This window comes from Gallus gallus, chromosome 1 (assembly GCF_016699485.2).
Source record: "Gallus gallus isolate bGalGal1 chromosome 1, bGalGal1.mat.broiler.GRCg7b, whole genome shotgun sequence".
Classification (NCBI taxonomy): domain Eukaryota; kingdom Metazoa; phylum Chordata; class Aves; order Galliformes; family Phasianidae; genus Gallus; species Gallus gallus.
The window spans coordinates 167,261,254-167,273,638 of NC_052532.1; the positions used below are offsets into that span (position 1 = coordinate 167,261,254).

Here is a 12,385-nt window from a genome sequence, read left to right on the forward strand (position 1 = left end):
TCAAAGTGTGATAGAGATGATGAATCATTCTATCCGGATTCATCTCTATTATTCCTCATCTGTCTAAACTTTCCCCATCCTTTCCCTTTCCTCCCCTTCTCACCTAAGTTTAAGAGACTTTTCACTGTGTAAAACACTCCTTTACGGCTCTGCCCCATATGTGGAACAGGTGACCCCAAATGCACAGCAGTGGGCATGCAGCTCCCTGGTTAAGGTCTGATGCTAAACCCCACGCAGAGGCATGCCAGTGTCTTGCCTGTCAGGGAAAACAGCACAAATGTGTTTGATTTGTAACTTTACAAGGACTTTCACATTGATGTTTAAGTTTCTTTTATTAGTAGACTTAAGAGGAAGGCACCATTAACACATAACAAAGGAGGCAGCATTAAACCATTACCATAACAGCCATGCTTTAAAAACCCCACCACTTAGGGGTTTATAAGGTTCCTTTGACAGATTATTGCAGAAGCCACAAAATGGAAACAGAGGAGGGAACTTCTCAGCTGCATTGTGCCTTTCCACATGCTTCCAGCCCTATACAGAGAACCATTCCTGGTCTAAACACAACTGTAGCCTCACTTAAACAACTTCCCTGGCTTGAGGCTACACAGGGGTTTCCCTGCACCACGAGAATCCTTTGGCTAGATTTAAGACTCCATGGTGCCACTGGAGCAACTCAGGAGAACTTGAGCAGTAGAACTGAAGGAATAATTCAACAGCTGAAACAACCACTTTTCCTCTCTCAAGAAGCCTCAACAAGACTGTTCTGCCTGGTTTCTGCTGTTCTCATGTCTTGGTTTTTCTAAGTGTCTTGAATGAGGGGTACAGTGGCTCTGAAAGTTCTCAAAGAAAGACATCACAATGTTTCAACACAAGATGTCTAAATGAAATTCTGTTTCTTTTCTAACACTTTCACATTTGCTCTGTTTTTTTGGTCATATCTATCGAAGAAATTGAAATTGAAATTCTCCCTGTCATCTCCATTTAAATGCACTCTCTATCAGAAGAAGTTTTCTGAGATCTGCTTGTCAGATCCAAGCTACGCACACCCTTAGATTGCTCTATGATGAAGATATCAGCAAAAGCTGTATGTATTATTTCAAGATATTTGCTTATAAAGTGGGGACAATGTATTATCAGACTCTCTTCTCTGCAAACTCTGCCTGAGCTGCAGAGGAAGTAAAGGGTTGGCTGGTCCCAGAGACAGGACCCTTGCTGACCATTTTTTGTGGTTCCCCCTCACTAGTTCCTGACACTCATCAACATGGATCCCCACTCTCCATATCTAGTGCAAGAACTGTCCTCACCAGGTCTTCCTTGCCCTTGTCCACCAGCCAGAAAATCCAGCACTCTCCTTGAGCAAAGGTCCCTTCCTACTCAGCCAATGCTGGAGACTGGGGGAAGCCATGGGGTGGAGGAAATGGGTAAGCATCCACTGGTCAGCAGCTTATCCTTTTCTTCCCAAAGAAGGTCATTGCTCCAAGCCCGCATTTCTGCAGGCAGGCCAGATTTCAGGTCTGTTAAACTGACTTCTTCCTTCATCACCTGTATTTTCCCTTTCTTTAGGAGCTGCCTTAGCCTTCACGTGGTATGACTTAATCCAGCCATTTGATGCTCTAATAGATTCCACTCCTCCTTGCTCCATGATCTCACCTCTCTGCTGTCTCCTCTTTGCCTAACCTATGTCTATGACACAGAAAGCACCTTTTTCTCAGCCCTTGCACTTGCATTTCCATGAGTTCCCTGACCAACCTCTTCATATCCTCCAAACACACCCTCAGTTCCTCAGCATGGGCAGGCTACCACCCACAAGGGCATTGGGCGTAGCAAAATGCTTTGGGTGGCCATCAGGCTTCTGGTGATGCTTTTGGAGGCACTCCCCAGCACAGCCCCATCACAGCACTGCATCATCTCACCACTTCATCATCACACCATCCCATATCCCCAGACTTGGAAGAAAACCCAAGGCACACTAGTCCCCCAAAGACACGGGGTATAACCATCCCCAGCCCCATGCACAGGGATGGGCTGCAATGAACTTCTCACTGGAGGGAAGGCTGCTTGGAACATGAGCTCATGTTTTCCTAAAATAACCAGAAACCATGTGCTTAAACTCAACACCTGAGGCGTAGCAAGAGTCACCATTAACACTGAGCAGCCTTCAAAACAGCCCTTGCACGTGGCGCGGTGCGAGCCAGAAGCGCCGAGTGGCCAGCAGCTGTCCAAGGGTGACTAATGCCTCGTTGCTAAAAACAACTTCAAGGGGTTTTCCATGACCGAATCTCATTACAGGTAGAGTATTGACTTTTCACCTGCTAAATACAAGAACTCCACTGTAAAGTCCACACTGCTGGATGTTTTTTTTTTTACTGGTGCATGCCACAGCTGGTAAAGGAAACCTGGTTCTTTCATAAACAATGGCACCATCTGATCCTTGTTAACACCGCTCACAAATGCCAAAAAAATCACCCTTCCAGTAGATTATGTGGGAGTGTGGAAATGAGGGTTAAGGATGTGTTGTAGACATGGAGGAGGAGATTGGAACACAAAATAAATGTCTGAAGTGCAAGGAAAAGGTATAGAAAATAACATGCTGATATGGCAGCTCAGGGAAGCAAGATGTTAGAGTATGAGGTCCAGTCAAAAACACATAATGCTCTCCAGTTTCACAAAACTCTCCAGAGCCACATTTCAGCAAGAAATTAGTAAGAATGGCTGCCAGTCTCTTTGGACTTATCAGGTCTCTGTGCCTTAGACTTGTAGGGTCTCTGGTCTACTGGACATGCAGGGTCTTCCTGCTCCTCTTCTGGCCACCAGTCTTCTGAGTCCTTCCATTTCCTCTTCTTCAATGCAAATAAAGGCCACCTCTCCAGGAGCCTGAATGAAAGTGAAGCTCAGGTCCCTGAAGGGAGAAATGTACACAGTGTAAGTGTTTGAATTAGTTCAAACAATACATTGCATGAACAGACTCCACCACTCTGTTTTCCTATGTCTTTGAGGTTTGCAGTTAAGCAGGTAAAGTCTGTGATATATTGTCTAAGACATAACATATTTTTTGTCAGCCCTGTCTGTCCTTGTCAGGTTGATTCATCTTATAAATCATCCAGGTCTTCATCAATTTTATTTTACTTACTTTATATTAGGAGCAAGCAACCCGCAATTGGGTGTGTCCAAGTTCCTTCCCAATGCTGCTCCTAGGAACAGTACTCTCCTTGCATGGGTGTCAGTGAAAAGTAAAGAGAGATATTTGCAATTGAAATGAAACAACTTTGACAAGTTGCCAAATGAATACATTTCCCCAATAGCAGTATGACACCAGAAGCTGAATTCTGTGGGAAACACATACCTATATCTCCTGTTTTAGGAGACTGACCTTTCCACCTTAGAATTTCCAATCATAACTTTTGTTACAATGCCCAAACACTATCCCATGCAGCGACTACAGCAAGGACTCTACCATGGATCTCCTTCAATGTGGCTTTCCATAACTCAGGCTGCTGTGAAGGTTATGAGGAAGTGGTGGAAGATGTGAGGTTTGGCAGCTCAAGGGGAGTGGATTGGTACAGGGCGGCTCATTGGTGGTCCTTGAGAAGATGGCCAAGCTTTGAAGACACTCAATACATCTGTCATGAGTGTAGAAGTCCAGTACAAAAAGAATGGGCCACCTTGGCCTGAGAAGAAGGACAGTATGTGTATTCTAAAATGGTTTTAACTCCATAGAACAATCAAATAGCCCAGCATGGCAAAAAGGTAGGGTTTCAACACCTTGAAACAATTAATTCTAGTGTTCCCAAGGGGAGAGAGACTGCCTTCAACTTATTTCTAATTAATTTACAAATTAGCCTGCTGGCCCATAAAGAGCATCATGCACTAATTAAGCCCAGCTGCTTTATGGGAAAAGCCGCAATGAAATCTGTAGGCTACAGGTACCAAAAGGAAATGTCCTATCTGCACATTGTTCAACTTCTAGCTTAGTGCTCATTGCCTCTGGATGCTATTAAAGCCAAGAATATGCTCAGTCACAAAGTATTAAGCATTTACATCAGATCTTAAGGATATCCAAAGTTATAATCCGTAAGAAAAAGAGGTAGTGCCATAAGTGACTGATTACCTGGGATTTGCATCTCATGTTGATGGAGAAGCCACAGTTGAATCTTTTCCCACAGCTGGAGCATTTGTGAGATCACCTCCCATGTGGTTTCTCTGGTTTCTAATGAGGTGTAAGCTCACCCTGGGCTGGCACAACGAGCTGCCTCTCCTCACCGAGGAGCAGCTTGCAGTCATGAAAGCCGTAGGCTGTTTGTGAGACCTGTGCTCCTGGTGGCAGAGATCAGATGTGTTCAGGGATTGCTGGAGGCAGGAGGGTGGACAGAGAGGGAGGGAGTCGGAGATCTGCATGGCCAGGCAGCACACTGGTTGCATAAGTCCTGTGTCCATGGGAAATTGCACCGAAGCCTTTTTGGAAGAAATATAAATATTTAGCATTTTAGGACTAAAGTCGTTTACGCAGAAATTTCTCCCGTGGTCAGACTATTTCATAATTATCCACGCCAGGATGTCTTGCATTTTCCTTTCAAGCATCTGGTTCTGGGCACGTCACCATTAGTCTGACCTAGCAGTTCCTATCCTTATATAACAGCAAGCCATTTCATGACTATTTCACACAAAATGTCTCCTTTTTTTGCCCACTAAATGACCTGGAACCAGAACACAAACATTCTGTTTGCACAGTTTTACATAACATTTGCCATAGTTTTCACACAACACTATTAAAGACTAATTTGTTTCTGTTCCCAGGCTGATGGAAAGCAGTTCTTTTGGTAGCTCTATTGCGTCAGCGTTCTTTGAAAATGTAAATAAAGATACTGAGATAAGACCTGTCCAACTACACAGCCCTTTTTCTCTTTATGTTTACCAGATACTTCAAGCTAAATAAAATTATTCTTTGCACTTGATCTGCCTTAGAACATTCTCAACGAATCTATAATCAAATTTCATTTCTAAAAGGATCTACTGTAGCATTTTTCAAAAAGGCATTCTGGAAAATGACTTAGGCTCCCAAATAGCATTTTGAGAAGCAACTTAGCTTCTTAGGAATGGGATTTTCAGGGAGATTTAGATTCTTGAGCATTTAAGGACCAGCTTGGGAAAGAAGTTTCTGCTTAGCAGACTTTACAGAAGCATTGTATTGCCAGCTGCTATTGATCTTAATGGGAATGCATCACCTGTTGGAATCTGATGGTCTCACTGAGCACCCACCTTCACCTTCAGAGGTATAGAACACCTATACAATCTGATTTGAAGATGCTTTTCTAAACTGGCTTCGTATCTTTCTTTCTAAGTAAAGTGCAGAAATGTGTTCTCCACCTAGCTCCTCTTGGGATGGTGAGTTGGAGATCATTTTGCACTGCAAGGTTTCTCGAATTTCCTTATTTCAACAAATATCGCTGTGATAAGAACAACTATTTCACCAATCTGGCCTAAAAGTCTGTTTTGAACAGGTACAGATACACCCCAACTAACGTGTGAACTAATCTCTGCAGGTGCCCAATTTTGAAAGATCAGGGAAATCTGTCAACTGTGTGTTTATATCTGATGCTAAAGGTACAGGATAAATGCAGCCATGGATCCAGCATGTAGCCTCAAAATATTTAACTAAGCCTACCAGCGTGAATTCTTCAAATTATCTCATCAAATGGCAGTCATGAAGGAAGTGTGGCAAGGGAAGGTGCCTACAGATGAATGGAAAAAGACACTGGCTATCTGTTTTCACCTTTGTCTCTGCCCGCTTTGTCAGCTTATTCTCTCCTGGACTTTATTTCACCAGATGCTACATAAGGATCTTCCAGTCTCCAAAGCTGGGAAATCACCTCCTCTTAGAGGTAATGGATAGTTCTACATTGGAACCATAGAATCTTTAGAGTTGGAAGGGACCTCTGTAGGCCATCTTGTCCAACTCCTCTGCAATGAACAGGGACATTCATGGCTTTGGGGTTAGAGTTTGAACAACTGCCATAGTCCTTAAATATTTTTATGTAAAATCTCAAGCAAACTATGCCAAAAATCTCTATGTGTAAAAATGTGTGTGAAGAACAGCAAGGAAAAGAGGAAAAATGGTTAAATACTGAACACAGGGCATGTAGCATAGATTTACATGAGTAAGGTAGCCTTCAGGGGGCACGTGAGCTATCTAGTTTGTGGTACAAGATGAAATTGCAAACCTACATTTCAAAGGGAATATTACATCGAGCAAAAGAATCTACTTGCCCAGTCAATCTCTCCTCTGACATTTCTTGCTTGCCTTTCCTCCCAGTGTATTTTGATAAGCCTAAAGACATGTTGACAATTTGGAACAGCTACCTCGTTCTGGATCCCAAAAATTACTACCAAAAAAAAGCAGTCAGATAAGAAACCCAGAGTCGTTGGTGGATGAACAAGGCCTCCTTCAAGGCCAGGATATTTCAGGAGCTACAGAAATTCTCCCTAAACAATTTGGCCTCACATCCAACGTGGCAAGAGGTTTCTGGAGGCAGGGTGACCCAGAATGGTGCTTGGCTCCCAAGATGCTGCTTGAAGCAATGGGCAGCCATCGCCATTCCCTGGTATAGACTGCTGATGGAACGGTGTTTGGAGGAGCTAAGAGCTTGCCAAATCTTACCCAGAGAATTGCTGGGGACTGGCAAGCTTTGTTGGCTGGTAGAGGTCCTCCTGTGTGAGCTCAGCTTTATCTGCGCCTCTAATAAACAATCCAACATCTGTTTGATGATATCAGCTGGGACAGAAGTACTGGACATCTTGAGCGTGATTTAACAACATCTGTGACCCCAAACAATTTGTTATTTCTTTAACACAAGCGGAGCCTGACCCCACAGGCATTCTTTAAATCCCTCTGCTCTCTTCTCCTTCTTTTCCTACCTCCAAAAAGGCAATGGGATGAAAAAAAAAAAAGAGTTATATCCAAGAGGAACTAATATTAAATTATAAGTAGCAACAACCAGGCACTTCATCAGCATGAACACAGAATTCATAAATCTTTATCACCAGCAAGTTTTTTTACATATCTGGAATCCACTATACTGCAAATTAGTCCCATTAGTCCACTCAGTGCTAATGCCATTAAAACCGACCTCATTTGCCAAGAGTGTGAGCCCAGAAATCCCTGGACTTGTTAATTTTTCAGCTGAAAAATTCACCATCATCTCGATTCCTAAGCTAAATTTTATGGAAAGAAATCATCTTATAGCTAGAAACGACACCCTTGGAACTCCAACGAAAATTAAGACCAGACCACCCTTTGTTTGGGTTGGCTCTGGTGGGCACTTTAACACCTGTGTTATTTTCTGATACCCTGAGAGCAGCCAGTCACTCCCTTCTATTCCAACCCGGTGTTTTTCACGTCTTCCTCTGCCTGTGGTTGCCACAGAAATCTCAGTGTGCCCGGGGTGACCAAACATACGATTTCTCACAGTTTCCCAGGGACTGTTCCAAAAAGAGTGGACCCTTTCCTGCTCTCCAGAAAGGGAGCTCTGAGCGTGGGCAAAATGCTCTGAAAGCTTGGCAACGCTGGCAAGAAAATAAAAAGTTTTCCTGAAGCTCGTTATTTTCTTTCCCTATTTTTACTCAGTGCTTTGCAATTAGTGCTTCCCCAGTGAAATCTGACTTCTAATTTCATTTTCCATTTTTGAAACATCTTCAGAAAAAAAAGTACCTTAGCTGACTGTGACCATTAAAAAGTTCAGCTCTTCACCAAAGGGTTGCTACAGGAGAAGACGAGTACAACACTGACATGGCACTATGGCATAAGCTTTGTTGTATACATTTGAAATGGAGAATGCAAAAAATATGCGTGCTGAAACAACACAGAAGTCAAGAGAATGGTAAAAGAAAAAATAGTGTACCATTTCCCGTCTACTTTACATCCTGTTCAGCGAAGAAAACTCGGTAGGGCCATAAAGGATGCCTTAAAATGGGTATTGGTCACAGCTGCGGTGTGGTTAGAAGGTTGAGCTTTGATAATGAGGCACCTCACAGCCACCCGTTGTATTTCATGAGGAATGCAGCCATCACTTGCTCTCTGCTGCTGGTCGCCTCTCTGGCACAGCGTGGGTTTACACTGTAACCTGCACTGCCCTGATGCACCTCCAAGCCAGACATCCTCTATGCAATAGTTAAAGCATCCTACCTGTCTGCCATTTGCCATAGTTGCCACAGGATTTGGTTCTGAATCATAAAATAATAGAATGGCCTGGGTTGAAAAGGACCACAATGATCATCAACCCACTCTCTACCAACCACAGTGAAAGAAGGGATGAAGACCCAAGTGGCCACTTGGCAAACCCCATCTCAGTGCCGCTGGAGCTGGGCTGCAGCATCGCCCTGCTGTGCTTCTCGCCCCCGCTGCTTGGTGGGAGGGCAGCTGGCGGGCAGATGGGGCAGGAGGCTTCAAAGGAGCTGCCGGCCACTTCCCACTCCCACTGCTAGTGTTGAAAAGAGATGAGACCTCCAGGCAGCGGAGAGGGAGGGGGGAGCAGATGGCACCTCTGTAAATGGGGACACCCCACTGGGTGGGACCTGGGGGATGCAGGGCAGCTCCCTGCTGCAGTGCTGTGAGCACCAGAAGTGACATCGGCACCCTTCCTGGGCAGCAGGGAAGGTCAAGCAGTGAGCACTGTTCTCCCAGGATGCTTTTATCATGTAATTCATTCAGCATACAGGCCATGGGGAGGATCATCCAGCCCCAAGACTTAAGCATGCTCCAGGCACTTAGATCAGGAAAACTTCAGCATGCACACCTTGCATCCCATAACTTTCTCTTAAAACAGCCTAAGCTCATCCATTGCCACTGTGCTCCCAGGCTGCTGGAGCCCCCACCTGAAAAGTGGGGCTCAATGCCTCTGGGACAGCAGGGATAGCACGACTGGGGCCGTTTGTGGCGTATTTCCCTGCTGACACGAGGGCTGTGCTCCAGGGGCTGTGCCTTTGGTAAGTATTTTTGCAGCAATAAAGCAGCATTTTCACTGGGCAAAGCTGCATTTTAATAGTAAGTGGAGAGGACTGTTAAAAACTGCAGTAGGCCCCATTTGGCGCCAGACATTTCTTTTTTTTTCCCCTCCATATGTACCACATATGCAAGTACAGCTGAGAAGCTGACATAGAATTTTTTTTTTTTTTTTTTAAAGAAAGAAACCTCTGAAGCTGCCCCAAGAAGGATGTTCTGGGCTTTTTAACTCTGCTTGTGCAAGAGCTGTGGACACCCCAGAGATCTCTCATGTCTGCACTTTTAAATTCTCTACTTGCAGGTAATTAATAACACAAACAATAGTGATGGGGGTGTAGGAGTGAGAGCTTTCCTCTCCTTGTGGCCTCTCCACAGCCCAGATGCTATTTGGTTTTGGTCCTATGCCATGAGAACACCTTCAGAGCAGACAAGGAATAGGCAAAAATACCAGCCACTCCTCGCGTGGATTTGCATCACTGCGGTTGTTCTGGGACAGAAGAGATGGGTCTGCAATGCTAGAGTCTCCAGCCCTAGCATCTCCTACAGCCCCTCCTCTGCCATAAGTCTAGGAATACCATTTGATTTTCTCAGCAGCCCTTCTGGTCCTCCTCCCTGCTCGCAGCACAGCTGGTAGTCACTGATTTCTAACCTACTCCTAGCCTCAGGAGTTCCTCCAGCAGAGAGTAGGATGGGAGATGGCCCAGAGCCAAAACTCACCTCCAGGATGGATTTTATGGCCCAGGTATAGCTGCAGAAGTAACACGGAAGTCACTCTTACAAGTTCCTTCTTGAGTTTCATCCGAAGAATATTTTGCCCTTGGGTTCATGAGTAGCGTTTGGATGGACTTGCGTGTGTCCTTTGTACCCCAATGTTCATGGGCAATACTAAATAGCTTCCTTTCCTCATACAGCCATGAGAAATCAGCCATGAAATAATCCCTACACAAATGCAAATATTCCTCAGGCTCCTTTCTTTCAGGACTGGAAGGGCCCATAGTATTCACTTTGGTCTGTAACTCAGAATATGCTCTTTATCCAGGCAGTATGAGAAATGCACAGATCTAGGAGGGAAATACACATACTGGTATCCAAAATCCTCTTTTTGAAACCTCTGGCTTCTCTTCAAGTCTCCAAATCTGTCTGTTCTGTCTCAGTTTGCACTAAAGGACATTCAGCTAAGGGTGGCATCAGCTCTGCGGTGAAGAGTCCTCACTGCCTTCCTCCTCTTCTAACATTCCCACCAAATCACTGATTCCTCCACTGAGCACCTTCCCATGGGCTCGAGGACCTCCTGCTCCCTTAAGGATGGACAGAGCCTGTGATGCCATCATCCATTTTGGAGTATTTGTCGTTGCTGTGTTAGCTGAGAGGAGTCTGCAGCTAAAACTTGCAGAGTGACAGTCATTCCTGCCCCTCATTGCCAGACCCAGATTTCCACTCTTGTTTGCTGTATCCTTCAGATTTTACAACTCCTCTAGCTTGATCTTACTTGGTATTATTTGTATTTTGGTGGTGTTGAGAACTATCACTGTACCAGACTCTGTCTAACAAAGAAAGGGCAGCTGTAACATTCCCACCCCCGTTTCATGGCTAGGCAGAGAGAAATTACGGGGAGTTCTGAGCACATCACTTAAAAGGCCCCAAACTACAGCATGAAAAGCTCTTTGTAAGCTGCTGGAGCTCCTGGGTGGCCGCAGGGCCTGTGTGTTTCCCAGCAAACATCTTCTGGTGTTTTGAAGCCCTGTTCCTTGTTCCCACGTGGGCCGCGTTGCTGTGACCTTGTGAGAGCTGCACACAAGGGAGGGAGCGGAATTCCTGGGCTGCCTACGGCCTTGATCCCCCATTTCCAACACTCTGTGGTGGCAGAGTCCAGTTCTCAGTGACGTGTCCACTGCATCCCGTGTCCTCTCCACACAAAGCATGAGGAAGTATGACTGGCTGGAGGATGCTCTCATCTGCAGGGCATTTTCAAATGTTGCCTCTCTCTTACAGAACCAGAGAATCATAGAATCATTAAGGTTGGAAAGGACTACTGAGATCATTTAGTCCAACCATCAGCCCATCCCACCATGCCCACTGAGCACATCCCTCAGTGCCACATCCACACGGTTCTTGAACACCTCCAGGGACGGTGACTCCACCACCTCCCTGGGCAGCCTGTGACACTGCCTTACCACTCATTCAGAGAATAAATCTTTCCTAGTATCCAACCTGAACCTCCCCTGATGCAACTTGGGGCCATTACCTCTCATCCTATCGCTGCTACCTGTGAGGAGAGGCTGACCCCCACCTTACCACAACCTTCTTTCAGATTTTTGTCTTTCTTGTAGTGAGGGGCCCAAAACTGAACACAGTACTCGAGGTGTGGCCTCACCAGTGCTGAGTACAGAGGGACGATCACCTCCCTGCTCCTGTTGGTTTCACTATTTCTGATATGAGCCAGGATGCCATTGGCCTTCTTGGCCACCTGGCCACACTGCTGGCTCGTGTTCATGGCCCATCAAGTTTCCCAAGTCCAACCATCCTCCTCTGCGAATAATGTGTAGCAGGAGTGTGAGAAAGAACACGTAAAACTTCTTAGCTCCTTCTCCACCTAAGAGAAACTGTTTCTGCTTCCATTCCCAGTCACGCACAGAATCTCCTCCAGGATATCCTCCTGGAGCAGCTCTCAGGTCAGCCTTTCTCAGACATAATAAAGGAGGAGAGGAGCAGATGAGAAAAGAAGATTCATGTCAAGGAGCAGAGATGAGGAGTGATGGTTTTGGGCAGTGAGCTGTGACAGGGAAATGTATTTTTCACGGGTTAACTCATTCCCTACTCAAAAACATCACTTTTCACCCTTTTTCACCTTTGCTTACACTTCAGCAGGACAATGCTGCAGTATATTGTTCCGTTACAAAGAGTGAGTTTTCTTCAGAAAAATGCCACACCAGAATAAACACTCCACTTAATGGCATTTAAGCCAATTTTCTGTCAGGAAGCTTAGGCAAAATATTCAAAAACTTAAAACAGCTTTTAGGAGTCCTCTCTGAATGGTGACACAACTCACCCTGGTATTCCACAGGGTAGATAAATGTAACAAGTGTTCTTTTCCTTTAAATCCTTTTGGACATTTTCTGCAAAACCTGTTTTGAACAGTTAGTCTTTGGGAGATCCAAATGTATCTGAGTTTTGCTCTGTGCTTAAAGTGATGCTCTAGAATCACTCCAGGGTTGTTAGTGTGCGTCTGCCAGACAATGGAGCTGATACAAATTCACCACTAATTGGAGAGTGGGGCTTCACGTGTACCAGAAAAAGTGATTTACTTTCAAAGTGCTGTTATTACGGTTGTAGTCTGCATTTGGTTGCTTAGGAACCATCCTTACCGATGATTCAAGTTTTCTCCTT

At 45.0% G+C, this 12,385-nt stretch overlaps 1 long non-coding RNA gene across 1 annotated transcript; it reads right to left on the reverse strand.

The window, feature by feature from the left end:
- Positions 1-313: 313 nt before the first annotated feature.
- On the reverse strand, positions 314-4,366 carry LOC101750152. Its single transcript, XR_211358.5, has 2 exons — positions 4,112-4,366; positions 314-2,902 (listed from the first exon to the last, which is right to left on the reverse strand). It is a non-coding gene; the product is annotated as an uncharacterized LOC101750152 (long non-coding RNA).
- Positions 4,367-12,385: the final 8,019 nt, after the last annotated feature.